Here is a 27,584-nt window from a genome sequence, read left to right as displayed (position 1 = left end):
CAGAGAAAGCAAGTACGATTTCAAAATTCTGGTCTGAGCCATGGGAAAAATTGATGCTGTTTACTGAGAAGAGAAGGCTACAAGAAGAGTAGCTTTTGTGGAGATAATGGAAAATTTACACATGTTATGTTAAAATGCTTATGAAAAACTTGAGGAGCACATACAAGATGGGTGATTTAAGACTAAGGTTTACGGAAGAGGTCCAGGCTGTAGATTAAAAATAAATGCAAGGGATCATCAGTATTTAAAATCATTTACTGAGTGAGTGAGACAGAAAAAAGAGGCCCAAATACTGAGCCCTGGGCTTTCCAACATTCAGCAGTAAGAAATATGGAGGAAAGAGCAAAGGAGACTAAAAGAAGCAGCAGGTGAAATAGGAGTGAAACCAAGAGTGCGTGATACTTTTAAAGCCAAGTGTATCAATCAGCGTTGAACACAAGAAATAGAACCTGTAGGAAATACATATTATGACATTTATTGCAAGGAATTGGCTTACATAGTTGTGGGGGCTGACATGGCAAGTCTGAAATCTGCAAAGCAGGCTGTCAGGAAGGGCAGGCAGGAGCTACAGATGCTGTCCATGGCTGGAATTACTTCTCTCCTTTTTCTCTGTTTTCCTTCCTCTCCCTCTCATGTGCATCCTTGTCCTTGTCCCTATCCTCCTCCTTCTCCTTTCTTTTCATTTTAAAGCCTTTCAACTAATTGAAACAGGCCCACCCAGATGATCTGGATAATAATCTTCCTCATTAATGACAGTTTTAGACTTTAATAACATCTTCAAAAAAAAAAACCTAGATTAGTTTTTGATTGAATAACTGGGACTATATCCTAGCATGTAGGATATAACATATAAAACTGACCATTATACCACCTAAAAAATAAAAAGTAGGGAGCAATCAACTGTGTCACACAGTGTGGGGAACTTGAGTGCAGTAACTATTGGATTCCACATCTAGGAGGCCATTTGTGAATTTGACTACTTTAGGTGTTTTTGGAACGGAATGGTATTTATTTCTGTGATTGATATGACAAAACAACACAGACTAGATGGCTTCAAATAATGGAAAAGTCTTCCTTTGGAGACCGGAAGTTCAGCATTGGTTACAACAAACTAAAATAAGGTGGCAGCAGACCACGCTTCCTCAGGATCTCTGAGCTGCCTCTTCAGGTGGCTGCTGGCATTTATTTGCTTGGGGTGGCAGCACCCCACCTTCAGCCCCACTCATCGCTTTCCCTTCTGTGTGGCCCAAATACCCTTTCTCCTCACTGATAAGGAAATGTGCTTGGATTTAGATGCCCCCTCCCTAGTTAATCCAGTCTAATCTCTCCTCCTCGGGATCCTTATTTTTATCACATCTGCAAAGACTCTTTTTCCTCATAAGGTTAACTTTTAAAGGTTTCACCTGCCATCTTTGGGTGGCTATTATTCAGCCTACTTACAAAGTGTGATTGAAGTGGACCAGGAAAGTGACCAATTTCAGAATGTTTCTGTAAAGGGGAGCAAAGAAGTGGGGCAATAGCTGAGGGAAGAATAGGAATTGTAACCAACCCCCAGTCCTACTCACAGAGCTTTTCTTCTTTGCATACAAATATCTTCCAAACAAGCATAACTCCAGTTTTAAGTATTTCACCTTCTAGTCATGCATGTCCATTCATCTCTCTTACATGTTTAACCAAAGCTCCCGTGGTAGGTTAATATCATTATTGATAACTGAAAAATACTTGGACGTACCTTTGTAGAAAAGAGATAGCTTTCATGAGCCTAAATAGTATTTTACAGCTTTTGTAGTTTGTTTTGTTTTGTTTTTAGTTTTGCCTTAAAATGATAAATCTTTGTTCTTAAAAATTGCAATTAATACATTTTGAAAGCATTGCATATATCTGTCCAGTTTGGTCTGTAAGTCATATCTCTTATCATCTCTGATTATGCTTCCTCTATATTGTGTTCCAGAACTTTGAAATACTTTATTCTTATACTTTAAAAATATGTATACTGGAGTTATGAATTAAAAAATAAATTCCCATGTACTTGTCTCTTTATTTGCTTTCAAAATCATTTGAACCCTGTTCTGTCTGTGGCTTAGGGATATCTGGAGGAAAAGGGAGCTGATATGAAAAGAAAGTCTTTTTTTTTTTTCATAATTTACAACAAGCTCCAGGAAACTTTAATGTATTCTGAATACATTATATTATGCATGGACTGCCTGCCATATAGCATCTACTCAAGAACAGTACCTAATACATAAGTAAGTGCTTAATAAATATTGATGAATGACTGAGTAAATAAAGAGCAAAATTATACTTAAGACATATTCTGTTTATTATTATTTATTATATTATTATAATATTTTATATTATTATTCTATTTTTATTAAAGCAATTATAAGCAGCATAGTTTTTTAAATGATGTATACACATTTAGAAAACATTTGAGCAAACTTAATTACCTACATGACCAATATAACTTAAAAGAGAATATTTCTTTTGAGGGAAGCATTTGGTTGTATAATGTTATACTCAGAAACAGTACAATATAAGAGTGAAGAAAGAAGTTAGTCTCTAAGATGAAACAAACTTGCTCATTTTAAATATATTTAATTTTTTTCTTGTTTTCAGATTTGTGACCTTGGGCTAATTGATTTATTCAGTTCAGTTCAGTTCACTTCAGTTGCTCATTCGTGTCCAACACTTTGCAACCCCATGGACTGCAGCATGCCAGGCCTCCCTGTCCATCACCAACTCCCAGAGTTTACTCAAACTCACGTCCATTGAGTCGGTGATGCCATTCAACCATCTCCTCCTCTGTCGTCCCCTTCATCAGGGTCTTTTCAAAAGAGTCAGTTCTTTGCATCAAGTGGCCAAAGTATTGGAGTTTCAGCTTCAACATCAGTCCTTCCAATGAACACCCAGGACTGATCTCCTTTAGGATGGACTAGTTGGATCTCCTTGCAGTCCAAGGGACTCTCAAGAGTCTTCTCCAACACCACAGTTCAAAAGCATCATTTTTTCAGTATTCAGCTTTCTTTATAGTCCAACTCTCACATCCATACATGACTACTGGAAAACCCATAGCTTTGACTAACTGGACCTTTCTCAACAAAGTAATGTCTCTGCTTTTGAATATGCTGTCTAGGTTGGTCGTAAATTTTCTTCCAAGGAGCAAGCGTCTTTTAATTTATTGGCTGCAGTCACCATCTGCAGTGATTTCGGAGCCCCCAAAAATAAAGTCTACCACTCTTTCCACTGTTTTCTCCATCTATTTGCCATTAAGTGATGGGACCAGATGCCATGATCTTCGTTTTCTGAATGTTGAGTTTTAAGCCAACTTTTTCACTCTCTAGTGGCTGACTAGCAGTTATTTTTGTTATCTCCTTTTCCCTTGCTCTCCATATCCATCCTCTCACAAAGACCTCTGATATTCTCTCTAAATAACCTTCTCAGATTTTACTCCAACCTTTCCTCAAATCTCAGCTCAGCCATCACTTCTGGAGGAGACCTCCCTTACTGCTCCCCTTTCCCTTCCTTGATACCAGTGCAGATGTTCTTGACACATATCCTTCTTCATTCCGTATACCTTTATTTTGCAGTGATCACAATGGTAATTTTTGCCATTTGGTAATTCTTTTAAAAGTATTGTTTAAGTTTATCTAAGATATTTCAAGGAAACATAGTGTCTATCTAGCTTATCATTTTATCTTTAGAATTGAGTGTTTTTCAAAATTGTCACTTGTAACCTGTTCGTGAGTAGAAAAATCGTACTGAGAATCATGGAGTATTTTTTAATAAAATAGAGTAGAATAAAAGGTTTTTCAGAATGAATAAAGTGTATTAAACATACATATTATATGCTGCAGGGCTTGTTTTTTTAGTTTTGACCTTATCTATGTACTCATGCATTACACATTTGTGTGTATGTCTTGAGGTAAAATATATTTCCTGTTGTAGGTCACAGCCAAAAATTATAAAGCCATGGATGTAGAAAATTGACACCTAGTAGACATTCAATAGTTATTTGTTCCATCAGTCAGTTAATGCCTTTTTCTTCTCCTTTTATTATTCAATTTTGTCACATTAGGCTATAGACTCATGAATAGAGTTTGCAGTAAGGTCGCATACTTCTATATACGTCTTTGAAAAAAATATTATTAATGCACAAGATTCTCAAGCAAAAATTTCTACTTTAATACTAGTCCATTCAATGAATATAAATATGGTTATTTAGTAGCTGAACAGTTCGACTTTGTTATTAATATTTTGTATAATATTATATTAGATTTAAGTTTTATTCAATTCCTACTATTGCTTTAATCAGTATTATTATATTCTTTATTAGTAGTCAGAGTGTTCCTTTTTAAACAATACTGGCAACTTTATGCACTCATACATTCCACACACATTAATTGGGTCCCTACTTTATGCCAGGCATTCTGCCAGGACCTGGGTGTGCTAAAATGATATGATCACTTCAAGGAGCACTTACTTTTGAAAACTGATAGATTAACTCCACAAATACCTGTTGAGTACTTTTTATGTCCCAGGAACTATGTTAAGGTCTGAATAATACAATGATGAAAAATATAGTCTTTGTGTCTCTGACCCAGAGGCAAGGATTCAAGTGCAGATAATTTACTTGAGAGCTAACCCCAAGAATCATTGACAGTAAGTGGGGAAGGAAGGAAGATTAGGAAAGGAAGGCACCCAATAAGGAATTCATTTTCAAGCAAGCTACCTCTATAAAGAACTGGAAGTTAATCCTGCTGGGAGCTCTGAGAACCAGCATCGAAGTGATCTCAGTTATTCTTCCTGATAATTGTCACTTTCGTGTAGGCTGTTCCCGTGCAAGTATAACTCTTAGACACTTGTAGCATGCCCTGCAGGCGGTCAAAGTCCTGATGTAGATTTGCAGATGTTGGCATTGTCCATATCTGAGTACATTAGAAAGGTAAAGCCATTCTAAGGGGAGTGGGTGGGGACAGGTAAGGCATCAGCCTCAGAAGACTTAGAGTGAATTGAGTGTCCTAGGCTTCACATATTAATTCAATTTAATTGAGGGTGTGAGTATATTATACTATTGTTTGAAACTGAAAAAGATGACCTTTTCATTGTCTTTCTCCAATATAGCAAATTCAGTGTTCATTTCTTTAACCTTCTCCTCTTGCAATCTGTTTTTATGTTATTGAATTTCTTTCAAGTAATCTAATTGTTTTCATTACTCTGTATTTCAACCTTTCTATCTTTAAGGCATAGGAATACAAATATGAGTATGAACAAGTATAGCTAATGTTTGTTGAATTTCTTATTATGTGCCAGTAGCTGTTCATAGATTTACACAAATAACCTTACTTAATCCTGATACTTTGAAGTCCTTACACTCATTGTCCTTATTTGTAGATAAAGAAACTGAGGGTGAAAAATTGAAAAAAAATAATTGCTCCAAATTTCAGAGGTAATAAATAATGAGCTATGTGCGCCAGCTAACTTGCTTCAGTCATGTCTGACTCTTTGTGATCGCATGGACCATAGCCCACCAGCCTTCTCTGCCCATGGGTTTCTCCAGGCATGAATACTGGAATGGCTTGCCATTTCCTCCTCCACGGGATCTTTTCATCCCAGAAATCGAATCCATGTCTTTTATGTCTCCTGTATTGACAGGCAGGTTCTTTACGGCTAGCGGCCACCTGGGGAGTAGTGCAAATAATGAGGTCAAAACTCAAACCCAGGCTTGTCTGATTCTAAAGCACATGGTTTCATCAGTATTCTGTAATCTCACACACAATCAAAAATGACATGCTACAGAATCCCACATAGAATCAAACTCCCCAAAAAGAAGGGATGCCTCTCAACTATAAGTACGTTAATTTTGAAGTAAGCAAAAAAATTATGGATTAGAATTTAGGCAGAATATATTATAAATTGGATAAATTGGGTAAAAGGATGCGCAGTAGTGTTACGACGAACTTATATGGATAGGAGTCCCAGCTCCACACTTGGAACTCTGAAGTGCAGATAGCTTAGTCAGCACTTCTGTATCTCTTTTACTTTATTTCTACATAACAGACATAATGTCATCAAATCAAAATGGCACTGAGGATTATATGAGATCGTATATGCAAAGTGCTTATGAAACAGTGCCTGCTCCATAGTAAGCTTTCAGTAAATGTTAGTCTGGATTAATAATCACAATCCAATTCAGTTCAGTCACTCAGTCGTGTCTGACTCTTTGCGACCCCATAAATCGCAGCACGCCAGGCCTCCCTGTCCATCACCAACTCCTGGGGTTCACTCAAACTCATGTCCATTGAGTCGGTGATGCCATCCAGCCATCTCATCCTCTGTCGTCCCCCTCTCCTCCTGCCCCTAATCCCTCCCAGCATCAGGGTCTTTGCTAGTGAGTCAACTCTTCGCTTGAAGTGGCCAAAGTATTGGAGTTTCAGCTTCAGCATCAGTCCTTCCAATGAACACCCAGGACTGATCTCCTTTAGGATGGACTAGTTGGATCTCCTTGCAGTCCAAGGGACTCTCAAGAGTCTTCTCCAACACCACAGTTCAAAAGCATCAATTCTTCGGTGCTCAGCCTTCTTCACAGTCCAACTCTCACATCCGTACATGACCACTGGAAAAACCATAGCCTTGACTAGACGGACCTTTGTTGGCAAAGTAATGTCTCTGCTTTTGAATATGCTATCTAGGTTGGTCATAACTTTCCTTCCAAGGAGTAAACTTCTATTAATTTCATGGCTGCAATCACCATCTGCAGTGATTTTGGAGCCCCCCAAAATAAAGTCTGACACTGTTTCCCCATCTATTTCCCATAAAGTGATGGGACCAGATGCCATGATCTTCATTTTCTGAATGTTGAGCTTTAAGCCAACTTTTTCACTCTCCTCTTTCACTTTCATTAAGAGGCTCTTTAGTTCTTCACTTTCTGCCATAATGGTGGTGTCATCTGCATATCTGAGGTTATTGATATTTCTCCCAGCAATCTTGATTCCAGCTTATGCTTCATCAAGCCCAGTGTTTCTCATGATATACTCTGCATATAAGTTAAATAAAGCAGGGTGACAGTATACAGCCTTGACGTACTCCTTTTCCTATTTGGAACCAGTCTGTTGTTCCATGTCCAGTTCTAACTGTTGCTTCCTGACCTGCATGTAGGTTTCTCAAGAGGCAGGTCAGGTGGTCTGGTATTCCCATCTCTTTCAGAATTTTCCACAGTTTATTGTGATCCACACAGTCAAAGGATTTGGCATAGTCAATAAAGCAGAAATAGATGTTTTTCTGGAACTCTCTTGCTTTTTCCATGATCCAGTGAATGTTGGCAATTTGATCTCTGGTTCTTCTGCTTTTTTCTAAAACCAGCTTGAACATCTGGTAGTTCGCGGTTCATATATTGCTGAAGCCTGACTTGGAGAATTTTGAGCATACTTTACTAGCGTGTGAGATGAGTGCAATTGTGTGGTAGTTTGACCATTCTTTGGCACAATATGGAGAAGAAAATATTTAGAAGAAATTAGGCATTTGTGCATGAAAAATATTGTATATTGTTACTTTAAATAGGCTTCCCTGGTGGCTCAGACAGTAAAGAATCTGCCTGCAATTGCAATTCTGAAGACCTGGGTTCAGTCCCTAGGTTGGGAAAATCCCCTGGAAAAGGAAATGGCAACCCACTCCAGTATTCTTGCCTGGAGAATCCCTTAGACAGAGGAGCCTGGTGGGCTACAGTCCATGGGGTCACAGAGAGTTGGACATGACTGAGGGACTAACATTTTCACTTTAAATATGAATAACAAAATTCTTAATAATCTTATTACTCCCCAAAGACAATAAAAAACATAAAGACTTAAAACACCCCAGTATTATAAACCCCAAATAAATATTTGTTAGATGTTAATTTTTAAGAAAATGCTAAGTTTGCAAGTTGAAATACCCCATATAGTTGTGAGTAGATCTCTCAAAAATATATATATATATATATATAGTATTCTATGAGAAAAGTAGAATCTCGTAGCTCAGTAGGTAAAGAATCTGCCTACAATGTGGGAGACCTGGGTTCAGTCCTTGGGTTGGGAAGATGCCTTGGAAAAGGAAATGGCAACCCACTCCAGTGTTCTGGCTTAGAGAATCTCATGAACAGAGGAGCCTGGCAGGCTGCAGTCCAGGGGGTCGCAAGAGTCAGACATGATTCAGCAACAAAAGCACCGCCATGAGAAAAGTAACTAGTTTAGCCTGCCACCTGCATATGTGCTTTTCTCTTAAAACAGCTGTCACATTTGTAGGTAGCAGAATTGCTTTATGTATACCCAGAATATTAAAGGATATACACTCAAGGGTCAAGTTAAATAAAATAATATTCAATGTTTCATCAAAGACATTCTTGAGTGTTTTTTTTTTTGTTTGTTTGTTTGTTTGTTTTAAACTGGGAGCTCTCTGCAGTGGAGAGTATGACATCCGCCAGTACGGTTGATGCCTGGCCTTGATCTGAGCTAAGGTGCAGCTCTTTACCCACCGTCATTTGTGCTCCATCAGCACCAGCGTCAACACAGCAAACAAGACAAATGCACCCTTGGATTATTATGAAAGTAATTTTGGCCTAAAGAACTGCTTAAAAAGGTTTTGGAATCACACTTTGAGAATTGCTGGCCTGTAAATACAATCTTTGCAAAATATATACATGAAGTATTCCATGGTAGAAAACATAGGTTATTCTTTTGTTAAGTGTTTAACCCTTAACTGTCCTAACTTTCAAATCACCTTTTGAATGTACAATTGAATAATGTATCTCAACTATTTAGATAATTTTTATATATTTAACCTTTTATTATTTGGGTGGTCACTAGCATATACATCATTTGACTTTCTAAATTAAGGGGTTCAGTTATTCTCTGATTTGTTCCACTTTTAAGCTTAAACTGAGGTTTATTAAAATTTTAATAGAAAGAATAGCATATTACAAATAATTAAATACATTAAAAATAATTATGTAAATGTTCCATACACATTGAATGATTTTTAGGATCATAGTTTCCCTTAAGAAAATTATACATTGATGATGATAATGTAGAACCCAAAAGAGGAATGATCATCAGCTTATTAGAAACAGCAACAGTGTCTAATTTGAAGACTCCATTTTGTGGTTTTTCAAAGTACCATATAGCTGTTTTGTATTCTTAGTTATATAATACAATATATAGTTTTCAGTGCTTATAATATCACCACAATTATTTGATAATTTTACTATGTCTCAGGTTATCTGTTTAATATTGGAGTAATTACAGTCAATTTTCTGTTTTATTGTGACACGTTTTTCATTAAAAATCAGACCACTTCATCAGTTGTCAATGAGAAAACAAAGGATAGTAAAATAAAAATAAAACTCTTTAATTCAATGACTGTATACTGAGGGCCACCTACATAAGGTCATTTGTTAAAAGCCATGACGTGTACAAAAATGTCGCCAAGTAACCTAGAACCTAGTAAAGATGTCTCAGAGTGAAATAGATGATAGGGACCATGAAACAGTGATAAAATCTGGAGTTCAAGAGGAGGGAAAAATTACTTGTGGATGGGGAAAGTGTGTTTTACTCAGAAATAACAAAGTTTGTTCTTATGTTTTTAGTTTTCAAGCATGGTTCAACTGTTAGATCTCTTCAGTTCTTATATCTTTCATCATTAAACACTTTATATATGCTATCCAAAGTATTATAAAGTTATCAAATACAGTGCAGACTTCCAAATATATGCTAAAATAGGGTTTAAGCATCTGAAACAGTTGTAATGCTGTCTTCTCTGTAGGAGAAAATGTAGGCAGTTAAGTGAGTAAAGCCTAAATTCTATACCATTTATTTGGAACAAATTGTCCATTGGCCTCATGAATACAGCATTCAGGGGTCTCAGGAGATCCTGTGTCCCCAGTTCTGTTTCATCATACTTTGCAGAGTAAGTCTAATGGAGCAATGCAAATACAGTGTCCACTTGCCGTCATTTACCATATTTAATTTTTATTATCCACACAGATCAAAACATTTGGAATTGCAGGTAAACTTTATTTTCAAGCAATTTGACTATTTGTATATATTCATATTCTATATGTTTATGAATATAAGTATAAAACCTAACATCTCAGTGGCAGTTTAATAAGCCACTTTATGAAACTTATGGCTATTTCTAAATAAAACCAACAATTTATCCAACTTCAGTTTTTTTCTGGCTGTACCAGATAGCATACAGGATCCTAGTTCCTCAACCAGGATCAAACCCACGCCCTCTGCAGTGGAAGTGTGGAGTATAACCACTGGACCACCAAGGATGTCCCCACAGTATTTTAAAGAGAAACTAATTGTAATTAGTTTAATTATAATGACTACTATTGTTGAGAGAGAATTCTACATGAATATTTCATGTTACTACAATCTGGGCTTACTGAAAAAAAAAAAGCTGGCAAAACTTGGATAAAGGATGATTGAATAGTAAACATTCAAGAAGCTAAAAATTGTGTTGCTTCAGAGGAATTTACAAATTCATCCTTCCCAGAGTCATCAGTTTATGCTGCAGTGTGATGAAAATAATGTCTCCTCTGCTCCCCAGAAATATCTTTCCATTCCAGAGTAAGAGTGTCTCTCAGTCTGGGGGCAGGATGGTCCAATGTGCCCAGGCACCCTTTGTGAATCCTGAGTCTTCTAGGCCTCTCTTGTTCAACACCCCTGCAGTGCACGGTGTAATGTTAGACTCCCCACATCACCCGGCACGGATCAGGGCTAAGGAACCAGCACTAAAATGCAATGTGAGCAATGCGTGATCTGCTCTCTGATCCACAGACTCATGTTTCCTGTCTGAATATCTGTCTGTCTATGACTGTCTGTCTGTCTGTTTATCCATCCATCTAGCTGTCTAACTTATCAACAAGCACTCATAGTACTGGTTTAGATTATTTAGAAATTTTATGACATTCTTTTCTTCCTTCCTAGCTTTAAGTAATCCATGGCAACTGAAACAGTATTCTAGTTTCATAAATAAGATATTGCTTTTCAAGTTTTAGTAATTTTAAAGTTTTTAAAACAATATTTCAAGTTAAGTGCATAGTTGTTATATGCTTCCTCCTTCAGTATTTATATTCCATTCACACTCAGTGATTTCAAAATGATTATCACATATGGCAAAATAGTGTTTCTAAAGTATGCTTTAAAGGAAGAACATTAAATATCATTTATATTTATATTGTGCTACTTAAAATTATACATGTGTACTTATTTTTACCAAAAAAGCACCCAAAATTTAATTTCTCAACTGGTCCATAAGAAAATTAGAAACATTTTCTGCTTCAGGACAGAACATTGAAAAAATGGTTTAAAATATGCCTGTAAGAGAGAACCCTGTGATCTGTTTTATAGTAAATGGAAATTTAATATATCAGAGAAATTGTAGAAAAAGGATGATGTGTAGAGAGAGTTAAAACACTAATCAAACACACCAGACAGCACCACATATATATAAGCATCTTTGCTGGAAGTACTTTTTTTCCTTAGGAAAACTACAGCTTCTCTTTGGGAAAATTGAGATTTGGTCACACTTCAGAGTTTCTGATAAGTGCTTTGATGTTCAATAAGAAAGAAAAAAGGATGTTGCTTTTGCAAAAAGAATCTAGAAAATAACTCGTTTCAGCAAAAGGGCATTGTTTTATGTACTTTGCCACACATTACCCAGAATGTAAAGAGGCCTTTTCATTAAAGTTATATTATTTGAACACAAACAGGTCACAATATGAAAATAATAACTAAAATAATGCAACATACAAATTGCTTTGTATATAGCAGGTAATGAATAATTTTTTAAGTTGAAAAGTAGTATAGTAAATGAGCCACATGGAGAATGTCATTTACAGCCAAGTATTTGCCCTTATAGTAGAAATGTATCACTTTAGTGAACAGAGAGAAAACAGTTTGGTGTGGGTAGACATTTTGAAAAGAGAGATGTTTTGCTCAGTTTAAACAATGACATCAGAGAAGGTGATACTGAACTGTTCTACTGAGCTTTTATTTGAATGCAGAATTTGACAGCTTTGATAAAGTGTCCATATTCATACTATGGTATGTGTGTGCTTTGTGCTCAGTCCTGTCAGACTCCTTGCAGCCTCGTGGACTGTAGTCTGCTAGGTTCCTCTGTCCATGGAATTTTCCAGGTAAGAACAGTGGAGGAGGGTGCCGTTTCCTACTCCAGGGGATCTTTCCAACCCAGGATCAAACCTGCATCTCTTGCGTCTTTACTGTCCATATCTCTCAGTTGCATTAAAGCCCTTAAAGAAATGTACTAAAAATGATTTTTGCATTTACAGCAGTCTGACCTAAGGGCTTTAATGCAGCTGAGAGATGTGGACAGTAATAGAGTTCTGAGAGACACAAGAAACAGGATGGCTACTCCCTGATATAAGGGAGGAAGTCTTGGGGCAGTGCTGTAGAAATGACAGCTGTAACAAGAGCACCTTTCTCCCCTAAAAGTGATGGCAAAACAGCTATGAATATAGCTGTAGATTTAATAGACAGGGAAGTAACTAGCAACATGTGAAAGTGAACTTAAATATTTAAAATATTTCAAGAGAGTCAATATCCAGAATTTCTGGGTGAATTTAATATGTTCATGTGTGTGGACCAATGGGAAAAGATGCTCAATTCAGGAGGGAGGGGATGGGAACTTTTAAGTGAAGGGTCAGGATTGGTGATGATTCTAGGAGTAGAGTGGGAATTGTTTATAAGGTTCTTCTAACGCTGAGGAAATTTTAATTGAAGGAAGGACAAAACCTAACTAGTGGGAAAGTGAGAAAAATTTCCTATGGATAATGTAATTATTTGGATAAAGGGATAATTTTGGATAGAAAAGGGAGAGTAATACAAGAATTATTGGAACTTAGATTGTCGATATAATGGGAATCCCAATCTGAGGTCCAAGCAAGGGTAGGTCAAACCAAGGTGATGGAACAGAAGCTACCAGCATAATATCTTACTTAATACCATTGATTGTGGATCAGTCCTTTATTGCTTTGTACATGTTTTATTTTAATAACCTTCACTTTGATATACCACACCCATAATCCATGCGTGACATTACTTCCAGAGTCAAAAATCTGAATCACATGTTAATAAGCTATTCATGATGCCAGGCTCACAGGATCCAAGGGCCACATGCATTTTCAAGCTCCCTCATCTAGAATTAATCCTTCTTTTGCTTTCCCATAAACCTTCTATTTGATTTCCACTTCAACAATTAATTTTGACTTCCCGAGACCCAGGTTTGATCCCTGGGTTGGGAAGATCTCCTGGAGAAGGAAATGGCAACCCACTCCAGTACTCTTGCCTGGAAAATTCCATGGATGGAGGAGCCTGTCAGGCTACAGTCCATGGAGTCTCAAAGAGCCGGACACAACTGAGCGACTTCAATGTCAATGTCAACAACTAATTTAAGTCAATGTAAATTGTTACTTGCTTATGTACATGTTTGTAAAATATGGTTGGAAACCTCTTTAAAGGTAGGATTTTTCTTCCTGATATTTTATTCTTTATTTGTTTAACTGAAGTACCACAGAACATTTGATTCTCAAAAAGAAAAAGAAAAAACTACAGTTTATCATAAATATACTGATCAACTTTCCAAATTGCAAGTCAAATTTTTTGATCAGCTAAAACTATTTTAAATATTTCTATATTTCTTTAAAAGGCACATGATAAAGAACATTCGTAAGGAAAAGGGGAAACTGCATGACTTTACCACCACTTTTATTTCCAGATGTATTTTGATTTTTTTTCAAATTAATTTTATACAGACAAAAACAAACCCCATAGTATGAATTACTTTCTGACTTTTTACTTTTCTGCCAGAGGCCTGTTCTCATTACACATGCCCATCTCACCCATGATTCAACACAGTAATTTGACTGAGTTCTGCCAAAAAATAACTGTTCCATTAAGAGGCAAAACCTTGGACATCTTCCTAAATTTCACAGCTTACTTATCAGAGAATATAATGTAATTAGCCATTACACCAAAAATGGATTTTTTTTTTCTCTAGGTTGCCCTACTCATCTGAGGGAAGCCAATTAACTCCTCTAAAAGCCCCCTCCTCTAGGAACAGGGTCTGACCAGAAGTGCTGCTTTGATTTCAAGTCCTTTGACAAAACCCACCTGCAGCTGGCTTTATTGTTTCACCTAAGCTGTGTTTTGTGGTTACCAGAAGTGGCCAGCATGGCTGGTGAACAGATTACAGCTCTGAATCAATTCTGTTCTGTTTCCCTGCTTCACATTCATTTCCATGAGAATTAACGGCTTGATAGAACAGAATTTTTTTTTTTCTTAGTGTTGATCCTAGCTGATTGAAACATCTCCAGGAACAAGCCACTGCTCCTTATTACGCAAATTGTAAACTCCGTAGAATTGGGCTTTGGGGACAGTTTCAACACTTCTTATTTAATGAAGAAAGGAAAGTTTCTATTTCCACACAGCACTAAAGGGTTTCCAAAGCTTAAAAATAGGTTTGAACAAATTTGCATAATTGAGAAAGGCGGTGATGAGAAAGGAAAAGAAGAAAAATGGAATTAAGGGCTTTGTGAATATTTTAGAGGATGTATTAGAAACCAGACTTTCTTACAATGTATGGAAATGGCTGTCACCAATGAAACAAGAATTTTGCCAAAATGGTTCTCACAATTATAAGCAGTTGACATGTTCCCTGCCTGATTACTTCGTGTAATAATAATAGCTCAGTACAAAATATATTTTTTACCGGTAAATGTGGACTTCTTACACCTTTGAGAAATCTGAGGGTGAGTAATAGTTCATATCTGAAACAGAAATGGTTACTTAGGTACATCAGTTCAGTTCAGTTCAGTTCAGTCGCTCAGTCGTGTCCAACTTTTTGCGACCCCATGAACCACAGCACGCCATGCCTCCCTGTCCATTGCCAGCTCCCAGAGTCCACCCAAACCCATGTCCATTGAGTCAGTGATGCCATCCAACCATCTCATCCTCTGTCGTGCCCTTCTCCTCCTGCCCCCAATCTTTCCCAGCATCAGGGTCTTTTCCAATGAGACAGTTCTTCGCATCAGGTGGCCAAAGTATTGGAGTGTCAACTTCAGCATCAGTCCTTCCAATGAATATTCAGGACTGATTTCCTTTAGGATGGACTGGTTTGATCTCCTTGAAGCCCAAGGGACTCTCAAGAGTCTTCTCCAACACCACAGTTCAAAAGCATCAGTTCTTCAGCACTCAGCTTTATTTATACTCCAACTCTCACATCCGTATATGACTACTGAAAAAACCATAGCCTTGATTAGACGGACCTTTGTGAACAAAGTAATGTCTCTGCTTTGTAATATGCTGTCTAGGTTGCTCATAACTTTCCTTCCAAGGAGTAAGCATCTTTTAATTTCATTGCTGCAATCATCATCCGCAGTGATTTTGAAGCCCAAAAAATAAAGTCAGCCACTGTTTCCACTGTTTCCCCATCTATTTGCCATGAAGTAATGGGACCAGATGCCGTGATCTTAGTCTTCTGAAAGTTGAGCTTTAAGCCAAGTTTTTCACTCTCTTCTTTTACTTTCATCAAGAGGCTCTTTAGTTCTTCTTCACTTTCTGCCATAAGGGTGGTGTTATCTGCATATCTGAGGTTATTAATATTTCTCCTGGCAATCTTGATTCCAGCTTGTGCTTCCTCCAGCCCAGCATTTCTCTTGATGTACTCTGCATAGAAGTTTAATAAGCACGGTGACAATATACAGCCTTGACGTACTCCTTTTCCTATTTGGAACCAGTCTGTTGTTCCATGTCCAGTTCTAACTGTTGCTTCCTGACCTGCATACAAGTTTCTCAAGAGGCAGGTCAGACAGTCTGGTATTCCCATCTCTTTCAGAATTTTCTACAGTTTATTGTGATCCACACAGTCAAAGGCTTTGACATAGTCAATAAAGCAGAAATAGATGTTTTTCTGGAACTCTCTTGTTGTTTTGATGATCCAGCAGATGTTGGCAATTTGATCTCTGGTTCCTCTGCCTTTTCTAAATCCAGCTTGAACATCTCAAAGTTCATGGTTCACATATCGCTGAAGCCTGGCTTGGAGAATTTTAAGCATCACTCTACCAGTGTGTGAGAAGAGTGCAATTGTGCAGTAGTTTGAACATTCTTTGGCATTGCCTTTCTTTGGGATTGGAATGAAAACTGACCTTTTCCAGTCCTGTGGCCACTGCTGAGTTTTCCAAATTTGAGGGCATATTGAGTGCAGCACTTTCACAGCATCATCTTTCAGGATTTGAAATAGCTCAACTGAAATTCCATCACCTCCACTAGCTTTGTTCATAGTGATGCTTCCTAAGGCCCACTTGACTTCACATTCCAGGATGTCTGGCTCTAGGTGAGAGATCACACCATCGTGATTATCTGGGTCATGAAGATCTTTTTTGTACAGTTCTGTGTATTCTTGCCACCTCTTCTTAATATCTTCTGCTTCTGTTAGGTACCTACCATTTCTGTCCTTTATTGAGCCCATCTTTGCATGAAATGATTTCAATTATCATCGTAAGTAAATGCCCATCCCTCATCCCACCCTGCCACATAATTACCTTCTGTCCCCCTTCTCTGCATTATTTTATTTTACTTTAACGTATTTTGTATTTTAGCTACCTAACAATGGGTGGTGTGTGTGTGTGTTTGTGTGTATGTGTGTGTATGTGTATGCAAATATATATGTTATTAATCATGTTTATAGTCTGAATTTCCCAATGTACTGTAAGTTCCTAGAAGACAGTCTTTTCCTTTGAATTCACTGTCATTTCCTCAGCTCCTAGAGGCCTCCTGGAGCCCTGCATATCATTATTCTCAACCAATATTTATTGAAAGAGTTAAACTGAAGAGTCTTCTGCAAAGGGAAGCCTTTCTCTTGTTCTAAAGAATGAAAAATGCCCATCACTTCTTGAGTGAGACACTAGCTTTGGGATCAAGGCAATTCAGTGTACCTGGGGCAGCTTTCCTGCTAGTGACATTAGTGGTCACAAGGGTTCAGTAAATAGATTCCTTCAGGTCAAGTTACATAACAACACAGTTAAGTGTGAGAAGAGGAAATGGACCTCATCCTGGTGGCAAGAGTATTTATTATTGAAGTTGTATACAGGTGTTGTGATATATTGATAATAAAAACTGATGAACTTTGAATTATTTTATCATTTATAAATACTCTGCAGAGACTGTGTATCCTTACTGCCTGCACAGGGCACATAGCTACCCACTTACACTTCCCCTTTACTCCACTGAAAGGAGAGGAATAAGATAATGCATGCCTTAACAGTATTCTTTATTTATGCAACTAATATTTTCTGGGGAGATAAAACAATACAATTTGTTGGATTCAGAGATGGTAAGTGGAGGAACGTATATGCTTTCAGTTTGTCAAGTCTGATATAGTGATTTATAGGACTCATTAAAGTAGAGAACACTGAAAGATGAGCTGGTTTGTGTGGAAAGTCCTAAGCTGTTCTTGGACAAGTTGATTTGGAGATGTCTAATTCCCCAAATGGGAGAAGGCAATGGCACCCCACTCCAGTATTCTTGCCTGGAGAATCCCAGGGACGGGGAGCCTGGTGGGCTGCCATCTATGGGGTTGCACAGAGTCGGACACGACTGAAGCAACTTAGCAGCAGCAGCAGCAGCAATTCCCCAAATTATTGCTGTACCATCTGTTAAAAAACAAAGTTAATTGTATTGGAACTTACTTCAGTAAGAAACTACTTTTAAAGAGTCTTAGTGTCTCAAAGTTAAGTGAAGTGAAAGTCACTCGGTCGTATCCGACTCTTTGTGACCTCATGAACTATACGGTCCATGGAATTCTCCAGGCCAGAATACTGGAGTGGGTAACCGTTCCCTTCTCCAGGGGACCTTCCCAACCTAGAGATCAAATCCAGGTCTCCCACATTGCAGGCGGATTCTTTACCAGCTGAGCCACAAGGGAAGCCCTACTATCTCAAAAGGGAGATATTTTTTACCTTTGGGGTCTGGAATCAAGACATTTGGGGTAGGTTTTTCAAGATAGAGAATTAACTGGAATTGGGCAAAACTTATGAAATAATAGTTTAGGATTGTTCGGTGCTGCAAGTCAAGGTTTTTGAAGTCAGTCTTGATAAATAAACCTTCTCAGGTGAGCAGACTCCTGTCTCTAAACTGATCTGCAAGAATTTTCTGAAGGGAAGAGTAGGATTATTCACAGAATTATAGTTTTATCTTTCCCAGGTAAAGGTTTACTGAAACAAACAACCAGGACATTTCACACACACGGTCTCAGTTCTCAGAGGTAGCTTTCGAGACATCCCAGTGCACTTGTTGAATAAACAGTTGGGACTCAAAGAGACAGTATAAAATTTAGGGTTAATAAATATATAAATTATAATAAAGACCTGGAGATGAATCTAGGCTTGAGAAGCATTAAATGCAATAACATTTTATAATATATTATTGGAGGTGAGCATTGAAAGGATATAGGGGAATGGTCAGAAGTGAATGAGAGTGAACAAGACAATGTAACGAGGGGATTTCAAAAGGTAACAAGTGATTGACAAGGACAGATGTTACCAAAAAGCTCAGGTAATATGAGGACTTGGAAATGTCCACTTAGTCACCTGAAGGTCATTGTTAATCTTAGTGTGAGTTATTTTGGTGAATTTATAAAGGCAAACAAACAAAAAGATGGAAAAGGAATGAGTACATAGGAAATTGAAGGTATTGCAAAATTTTTGACTTAGCAAGAGAAGAGAAAGATAAGCTGGTAACTGTTAAGAAGTTGATTTTTTTTAAGGTGGGAAAGATTTGGATACATTTAAAACTGCATATTCTCTGCTTCTATTATCACTTCATAATTGTATAAAAGTAAATTCATCCTTTCTTCCATCTTTCCTTACTTCCTTGAATGTACTGACTTTTTCTCTCATTTTATCCAGCCAAGAACAGACAGAGACCTTGGCCCTAAGGGATTTAGGATCTTATAGAAGAGCAATATATTGAGAGGAGATGCGAGTATGTGTATAAACATCCTATTCCTTTTATTGCATCATTAGTATAAATGTGCTTTAAGGATTTTTTAAATTATAGTCCAAGGTGATGAGTTTACATTACCTTACAATGTAATATTCAGTTGGATTAAATTGTGTTTTCAAGTCTCTGAACTGAATTTCCTCCAAACATAACTGGCTGCTACAGGGATAAAACGTGTGACCTGGAGCTCCTTAACACAATTAAATAATCAAGGTACAAACCTAAGAAAACAAGAACATCATTTTTTAAGTAAATGTAAAAGTTGAGGGCGGGAGAATAAGATCTCAGTCTGTGAAGGCCATGTGCTCTTTAGAGTTCACCTGAATGTTATTGTCAAACCTGCCTCCATTTCAATGCTTAAAATATTTATTTTCCCCTTAAACCAAAGGTGCAGTTGATAAGCCAGAATACATATAGGAAGTCATGCTGCATTTTCATTTGCTAATTAGAATTTGGATGCATATAATCTAGAAGCAAGACGAGACAGTAGAGCATTTCTCTTACCTTCACTACCCATGTTTCTGCACTTTAATCAGAGCCTTGTTAATATTTAAATCTGCACTTAAGCCTCAAGTGTATAGACAGCCATAGAAGTTTCATTAATAACTATAATTTGTATAAAAATATATACCAAAGACAAATGTTTAAATAGAGAGTTTAATTGGAGTCACAAAAACTTACTTTATGGCTCATAAATGTAAAAAAAAAAAAAATTTCAGCAGGAAATGAACTTACATTTCCCTGCTAAGATAGACTGTCATTTATTGTTCATTGAGAAAAAGGTATGATTTTTATCTTAAAATCATAGTTCTCCATCAGCTATATACCAATGTTTTTTTCATGCAGGGCTATTTAGAAACAGGCAAAGGAAAAAATATCTACAGGGAAAAGATACTGACATCACCTGAAATGCCTTCTATTCTGCAGATTCTGAGCTATGCAACCTTCAAAGGGGACATAATGGAGCAGAGAAAGCTGTCACTCTAGAGCTGTGGCTCTTTTCTTTTTCAGCAGTCAGGCTTCAAATGGGTCCTTCTGCAGAGGAATGGCTTGAAGTAACAATCGCCAGTCCTGCCTCACAGCAGTCTGCCACAGAACAAAACTCTCTGGAATAATGCCTGTTGAAATGGCACAATATATCTTTTCTATACATCCACAAGGATGCTTACCTAGTGTCTTCTAGGTTCTAAAAGAGAGGATAGAGTTCACTGTCACCAACTGCACTAAATCAAGATACTCTGTGTGACTTACTCTTTTAGCAACAAGAGGAAAGATACCAGGGACTTAACACATAACAAGCATATTCAGATTTCTATTCTTAGGATAAGTTCTGACTCAAATATTGTTTCATGCTAAAGATTAACATGGAGATTGCAGTCAACATTAAGTTTATTGAGAAGATACATTTTTAGAATAATATGATAATCACTTATAAGATGTTACTCGATACCCCCAAAGCTTTTATGTAAGGAAACAGAAGGAGTCTTTAAACCAAAACAGAGATTGAGTTGCTTGCAATTTTAGTAAGTGGATTGGTGTAGAATTCCTATCAGAGGTAGTTGATAAAATTGAGGCTGTAAGGACATAAACAGCTGCTATGTGAAAAAAGTCTACCTGACCCCAAAACATGAGTCCCACTTGTCTGCCACAAAGTATTGTATCTTGGAACTACTCTATAAGAATAAAAGTCCAAGTCCTTCCAGCTCCATCAGTTCAGTTCAGTCGCTCAGTCGTGTCCAGTTCTTTGCGACCCCATGAATCGCAGCACGCCAGGCCTCCCTGTCCATCACCAACTCCCGGAGTTCACTCAGACTCACATCCATCAAGTCAGTGATGCCATCCAGCTCCATACAAGACCCAAATAAGTAAAACCCATGCCTGCCTCCCCCACCTCACATTGTAGCTCCCATGTTCTCCCCTTCCTAGATCATTCCTCTGCAAGCATAGGCTGTCTTGCTGTTCACTGGAACACTCTTTTTATAGTCTCATCTAATGCCTTTTGCCTGAACTGTTCTTTCTCCACCAAATTGCTTGGCTACCTCTATTACCTCTCGCAGGGTTTCCTACAAGTTTCCCTTCCTATGGAGCCTACTGTGGTTGTTTTACTGAATTGAGTGACTGTTCCTGCTCCAACTCTCCCTTTAGCCTGCTCTAATGTTTTTTTCATAGATTTTATCACTACTTAACGAAGAGTAACATTTCTGCATTTATTATGCTTATTTTTCATTGTCTGTTTCATTCCCTGCAGAAGACACCCTTCACCCCCGCTAATCTCTATGATTATGGCTCTTTGTTTTACTCATTATCGCATCCCAAGTGTTGAGACTGTGTCTGACACATTATAGGCATTTAATAAGTGTTTCCTGAATGAATGAATGAACAAATCCCACAAATCATTTTATATTCTCGTTACCCTGGAAGGCACTAGCTACATACTCCCCTATACAAAGTTTTAAAAGTAACTTAGTCACTTGATTTCCTATTAATAGAGCCCCTTCTTTAGGTTTATGCTATGATACCAGAAGGTCCTTAAAGACATGCATTTTGATATCTGCAATGAAAAAAGCAGGTTGACAAACTCACTAGTAACTATTTGCATATTGAGTTTATCAGATTACCTAACTTGTATTTAAGATCACAGAGATCTAAAAGAATCAGACTAAGAACCTAGTTTTTGATGGAACTTAAAAAGAAAGTTTTCTGCCAGAGTGTAGTAGGACAAAGGAAAGAAGCTGGTTATTCCAGTGCACATCCAGAAGAAAAGAGTAGAGGGCTGGGTGAACTTTGATTTTAGGAAGTGGAATATACATGATTGGGGTGGGGGGCGAAGATATCTCCAACAGAGAAAGGGAAAGGAGAAAGAAAACTCTATTCTCTTTTTTATAGTTTTACCAAGGCCAATCTAGCTTGTGACATTTCAACAAGTTTCTGGGGGATAGCCTTTGGTATTCATTATTTTATTAGAAAGTTTGGAAATACATGTATCCAGTAAAGGGAAAAAATGCACACAAATAGAAAGTATGTTAACTCTGTCCCTTTCTGTAAATAAAGAAATAATTAAGAAAAAACGGGGGATTTAGTAGGTATCAAGATTGAGACCTGATGGAAAAAGCATTGAAAGGCGGAGTTCACATTCCTGAAAAGACCGAAATACAGGTCTTCTCTCCCGCAGGTCACTTGCCAAGGTGCTTTGAGTCCTATGTGTTTCTTTATTATAAGAAGTCCATTTCTCTGGCCATTTTAATGACCTGAGAGGAGAGAAAAAATGATGGTGTTAAATATGCGCATGTTTCAATTCCACTTCTATCCTAATAACAGGTAGCTCCATTTCAAAAATTAAATATTTCCCTTAAAAATACTTTTGATACATTTACTGTCTCATATATGTTCCAAATCAATTTACTTTTTTTTCTCAATAGATCAGAAGTCCTGATCCAGTTCATAATAGTAACCTATATATTTCTTGATATTAAGAAAATAGATTGTAACTAAGAAGGGACTTGGGTAGCAACAAGTCTAAAGCTCATTACCTTAATTTCCTCTTAAAAGAAGATTAAGCATTGCAGGCCCATCTTTGAGATTCTTATTTTTCATGTAATATTTTATAATTACTAAGGGAATGTGGGCTTTTAATATACGAGGTGATTTTTTTTTTCCTTTAAACCAATATGTCCATTAAGGAAAGTATTATTGTACACCAGATGGAATTAAACGAACCATTGTATGAACTTGGCATTTTCAGATCAGGTTACCTGAATGTAATTACCTGCAGGCAGTTTCTAAATATGCTGTTCATAAGGGATTAGTTTTTATGAAGAGATTCTCTTCTATTTTCCTCATTGTTTTTTTTTTTTTTTCTTACATTTAATCATTTTGGCTTATTGTACCATCATGTTCTGCCACTGATAATGATGAGAATTAATCCTGAACTACCAGAATTGATGAAACAGAACAATCGACAGCTGTTTAGGGAGCAAACAGACAAGGGATTGCTTACAGGAGAGAATGTTATGGTTTTATGTCATATACAATTTGAATTACCTGGCCCAGTTTTGATAATACTGAAATTTGGAGAAATAGAATTTATTTTAGGAGTTTATCCCCAAATAGCGATGCTATATTTCATTTCCTATTATCATTTTTATATCACATCAGTTAAGGAATAGGAATTTCTACACATCTTGTATCACATTCCATTTTGTTTTATCTGTGAGTGAGCAGAATTGTGTTTTCTATGAGTTATCTCTCCATATAGGGAGTGTATGTCACCCTGCGTGACATATATTGTTATTGTGACAATTACCATCTGATTCTTTCTCCTCAAATAGCATGTAGAGGTTATGTGTCTGTTTACTATACTGATGTCAAATGCACAATTTCCTCTAACCAAATAAATATTTATTTGGACTATTGAAAGAATGGGTATTTGAAACTCTGTTTGAAACTCTCAGCACCAGTCAATTTTACCCTTCTTTTAAAAAATAAATGCTCTATTGTTTTTCAAGTTGTTACTATTTTCTTAGGACAGTTGGCAAAGAACATTTAATCTGAGTCTGGGAAACATCAAGTTTAATGGGAAAATGTGATTTATAATGTACTTATTTTTTCTGAACCTTATAAACTTCCTGATAACTATGGTGAACCAAATAAAAATGTGACTTTTTTCCTTTTTTTGCAAGGGAATGATAAGCTTTGTTGCTGTTAGTAATCACCTTTCAGAGAATTCAGCTAGTATCATCTCTAAAACACTGGTGATCTGGAAAATAATAATTATGAGTAGAACCCTATAAAATAATTATTGGCAAAACTATAGATAATTAAATATAAGAACTATAGATAATCAAATATATGCTAAATTAATCTAGGTTATGTTGAAAATAAGTCAATTCCAAATAAGGAAATTTTTGCATTGTTTCTAATATAGATGAAATTAATATTATGTATGTTATAATTTCTAACTTGCAAGCAAAAAGAAAAAAGGAAAGAAAATTTGATGAATGTATGTTCAGCTCTTTAATGGAAGTCTCAGGAATTAAGCTTGTAAGCAGAAAGGAGCATAATTGCTCTTGAAGAGGTAAAAATAGGGATGACAAGAGTGGTCATTTAAAATCCTATTTAACAGCTTTATGGAGATACAAGTCACATAGCATAAAATTCACCCATTTAAAATATATGTATAGAATGTCTCAACCATTCCTTCTATCCTTGTGTTCTCACTTAAAAGTCCAAATCCTAAGCATCTATTTGGCCAGGTTTATGCCACAGGTCTTCTTTCTGCTGGTGTCAGAGCTGGTGAGGCTTAGGGTGGCTGGGGTTATGGCATGCGTGCATGAAATGGTCATTTCATGTCTGGATTCACTCTTCCAATAAGTGAGATATAAATGATCAGGAAGAAATTATTTGCAGTAGTACAGTTCAGTTCAGTTCAGTCGCTCAGTCGTGTCTGACTCTTTGCGACCCCATGAATCGCAGCACGCCAGGCCTCCCTGTCCATCACCAACTCCCGGAGTTCACTCAGACTCACATCCATCGAGTCGGTGATGCCATCCAGCCATCTCATCCTCTGTCATCCCCTTCTCCTCCTGCCCCCAATCCCTCCCAGCATCAGAGTCTTTTCCAATGAGTCAACTCTTCGCATGAGATGGCCTAAGTATTGGAGTTTCAGCTTTAGCATCAGTCCTTCCAAAGAACACCCAGGACTGATCTCCTTCAGAATGGACTGGTTGGATCTCCTTGCAGTCCAAGGGACTCTCAAAAGTCTTCTCCAACACCACAGTTCAAAAGCATCAATTCTTCAGCACTCAGCTTTCTTTACAGTCCAACTCTCACATCCAAACATGACCACTGGAAAAACCATAGCCTTGACTAGATGGACCTTTGTTGGCAAAATAATGTCTCTGCTTTTCAATATGATATCTAGGTTGGTCATAACTTTCCTTCCAAGGAGTAAGTGTCTTTTAATTTCATGGCTGCAGTCACCATCTGCAGTTTGTGCTATAAATGTTTAAAAACTGGCTTTATAGAAAAAATAAGTCCTAGATTTTAGCATTTACAGATTTCTGTGGCTTACATATTCCAACTATAAGGCATAATTGGAAACAACCAATGTGATAAGGGGAGAAATGCTGACAATGCCATCTTGTGAGCTGGAAGGGCTGGCTTCACGCCAACCTTGAACCATGGGTGCATTCAAGGAAGGGCAATAAATTCTAAGTAGTCAATAAATACGTAAATAAATAAGTAAAACATATATTCAGATATTTAGTGCAGATGTTATTGACCTTAAACAGAAGCACTCAGTATATTCTTCAATAAACTAGTATGTGACTCAGTAGATAAGAATTAGTGTATGGGTATGTTAGAAACTACTGTTGTATTTTATCTCAGAAACAAAAAAGAAAGAGACCACTGTTCCTTGTCACTGATTTCTTAATTTATTTAGCTAGAGAGCTAAAAGAAAATTTTTTAACTGCTCTGGTACTTCAGTCTCCAAATTTTTATTTCTTTCTTTTCAAATTTCTTTTTTTTTTAATTTTATTTTATTTTTAAACTTTACATAATTGTATTAGTTTTGGCAATTATCAAAATGAATCCACCACCGGTATACATGTGTTCCCCATCCTGAACCTGCCTCCCTCCTCCCTCCCCATACCATCCCTCTGGGTCGTCCCAGTGCACGAGCCCCAAGCATCCAGTATCGTGCATCGAACCTGGACTGGCAACTCGTTTCTTACATGATATTATACACGTTTCAATGCCATTCTCCCATATCTTCCCACCCTCTCCCTCTCCCACAGAGTCCATAAGACTGTTCTATACATCAGTGTCTCTTTTGCTGTCTCGTACACAGGGTTATTGTTACCATCTTTCTAAATTCCATATATATGCATTAGTATACTGTATTGGTGTTTTTCTTTCTGGCTTACTTCACTCTGTATAATAGGCTCCAGTTTCATCTACCTCATTAGAACTGATTCAAATGTATTCTTTTTAATGGCTGAGTAACACTCCATTGTGTATATGTACCACTGCTTTCTTATCCATTCATCTGCTGATGGACATCTAGGTTGCTTCCATGTCCTGGCTATTATAAACAGTGCTTCGATGAACATTGGGGTACACATGTCTCTTTCCCTTCTGGTTTCCTCAGTGTGTATGCCCAGCAGTGGAATTGCTGGATCATAAGGCAGTTCTATTTCCAGTTTTTTAAGGAATCTCCACACTGTTCTCCACAGTGTCTGTACTAGTTTGCATTCCCACCAATAGTGTAAGAGGGTTCCCTTTTCTCCACACCCTCTCCAGCATTTATTATTTGTAGACTTTTGGATTGCAGCCATTCTGACTGGTGTGAAATGGTACCTCATAGTGGTTTTGATTTGCATTTCTCTGATAATGAGTGATATTGAGCATCTTTTCATGTGTTTGTTAGCCATCTGTATGTCTTCTTTGGAGAAATGTCTATTTAGTTATTTGGCCCATTTTTTTTCAAATTTCTTTCCTCCAGTAGGTTTTGTGAAGTGATGGATTCTTTCTATGCTGTTAGTCTAGAAATATCACATTTATGTTTCTCTTGTTAACCTCTTTACCCTCTTACCGAATAGTAAAAGGACCTTACACTATTTTAATTCCAATTACCCCATCATTTCTTTTACTATTTTTATACAGCATTTTATACAGCTATTTTATTTTACTTTTTACTTAACAAATTATGCATTAATTTAATTGTTTTGATATAATCAATACTATCAATTATTTATATTTATAAGTTAATGTTTTTAATTTTTAACCTTCCTGAATATTTTAGGTTGTTTTCCTTATTCCTAAACTATATCCTTTAGCAGTTCCTTTGCAAGGGTTTGTGGTAGTAACCCTCTCAATCATTGATGTCTAAAATTGTATTTATTTTGATTTTGTTCCTGAAAGGTACACAACTTTGTATAGAATTCTTAATTTAACAATAATTTTTGCTTACATGTAGAAGATATTAGTCTAGCTTTAACTGTTGATTTTTAAATCTTCCTTTTGTCTTTGGTATTCTGAAATTTGACCATCATATTTCCATATGTGGACTCTTCTTTTTTGCTTAAGATTTACTATGATTCCTGATTCTAGGGATTTGTGTCTTACATCAAATCTAAAAATTATATTCAGTTCAGTTCAGTTCAGTTGAGTCGCTCAGTCGTGTCCGACTCTTCCTGACCCCATGAATCGCAGCACGCCAGGCCTCCCTGTCCATCACCAACTCCCAGAGTTCACCCAGACTCACGTCCATCGAGTCAGTGATGCCATCCAGCCATCTCATCCTCTGCTGTCCCCTTCTTGTCCTGCCCCCAATCCCTCCCAGCATCAGAGTCTTTTCCAATGAGTCAACTCTTTGCATGAGGTGGCCAAAGTACTGGAGTTTCAGCTATTCTTCAAACTCATTAGATCTAGTCTTTCATTCTGGAAATACAATTAGTTCTGTATTGGACTAATCATTATGTTCTACAAATCTCCTAACCTCTCATATTCTTCATCTCTTATCACTTT

General features: G+C 37.1%; 1 protein-coding gene across 1 annotated transcript in view; it reads left to right on the top strand.

Moving 5' to 3' along the window:
* GRID2 (glutamate ionotropic receptor delta type subunit 2) overlaps positions 1-27,584 on the top strand; it is a 1,601,453-nt gene that overhangs the window by 1,088,547 nt on the left and 485,322 nt on the right. The window lies entirely within an intron of this gene.

The sequence above is a fragment of the Bos taurus genome, chromosome 6 (genome assembly GCF_002263795.3).
Source record: "Bos taurus isolate L1 Dominette 01449 registration number 42190680 breed Hereford chromosome 6, ARS-UCD2.0, whole genome shotgun sequence".
Classification (NCBI taxonomy): domain Eukaryota; kingdom Metazoa; phylum Chordata; class Mammalia; order Artiodactyla; family Bovidae; genus Bos; species Bos taurus.
This window is presented reverse-complemented; position numbering and strand designations above follow the sequence as displayed.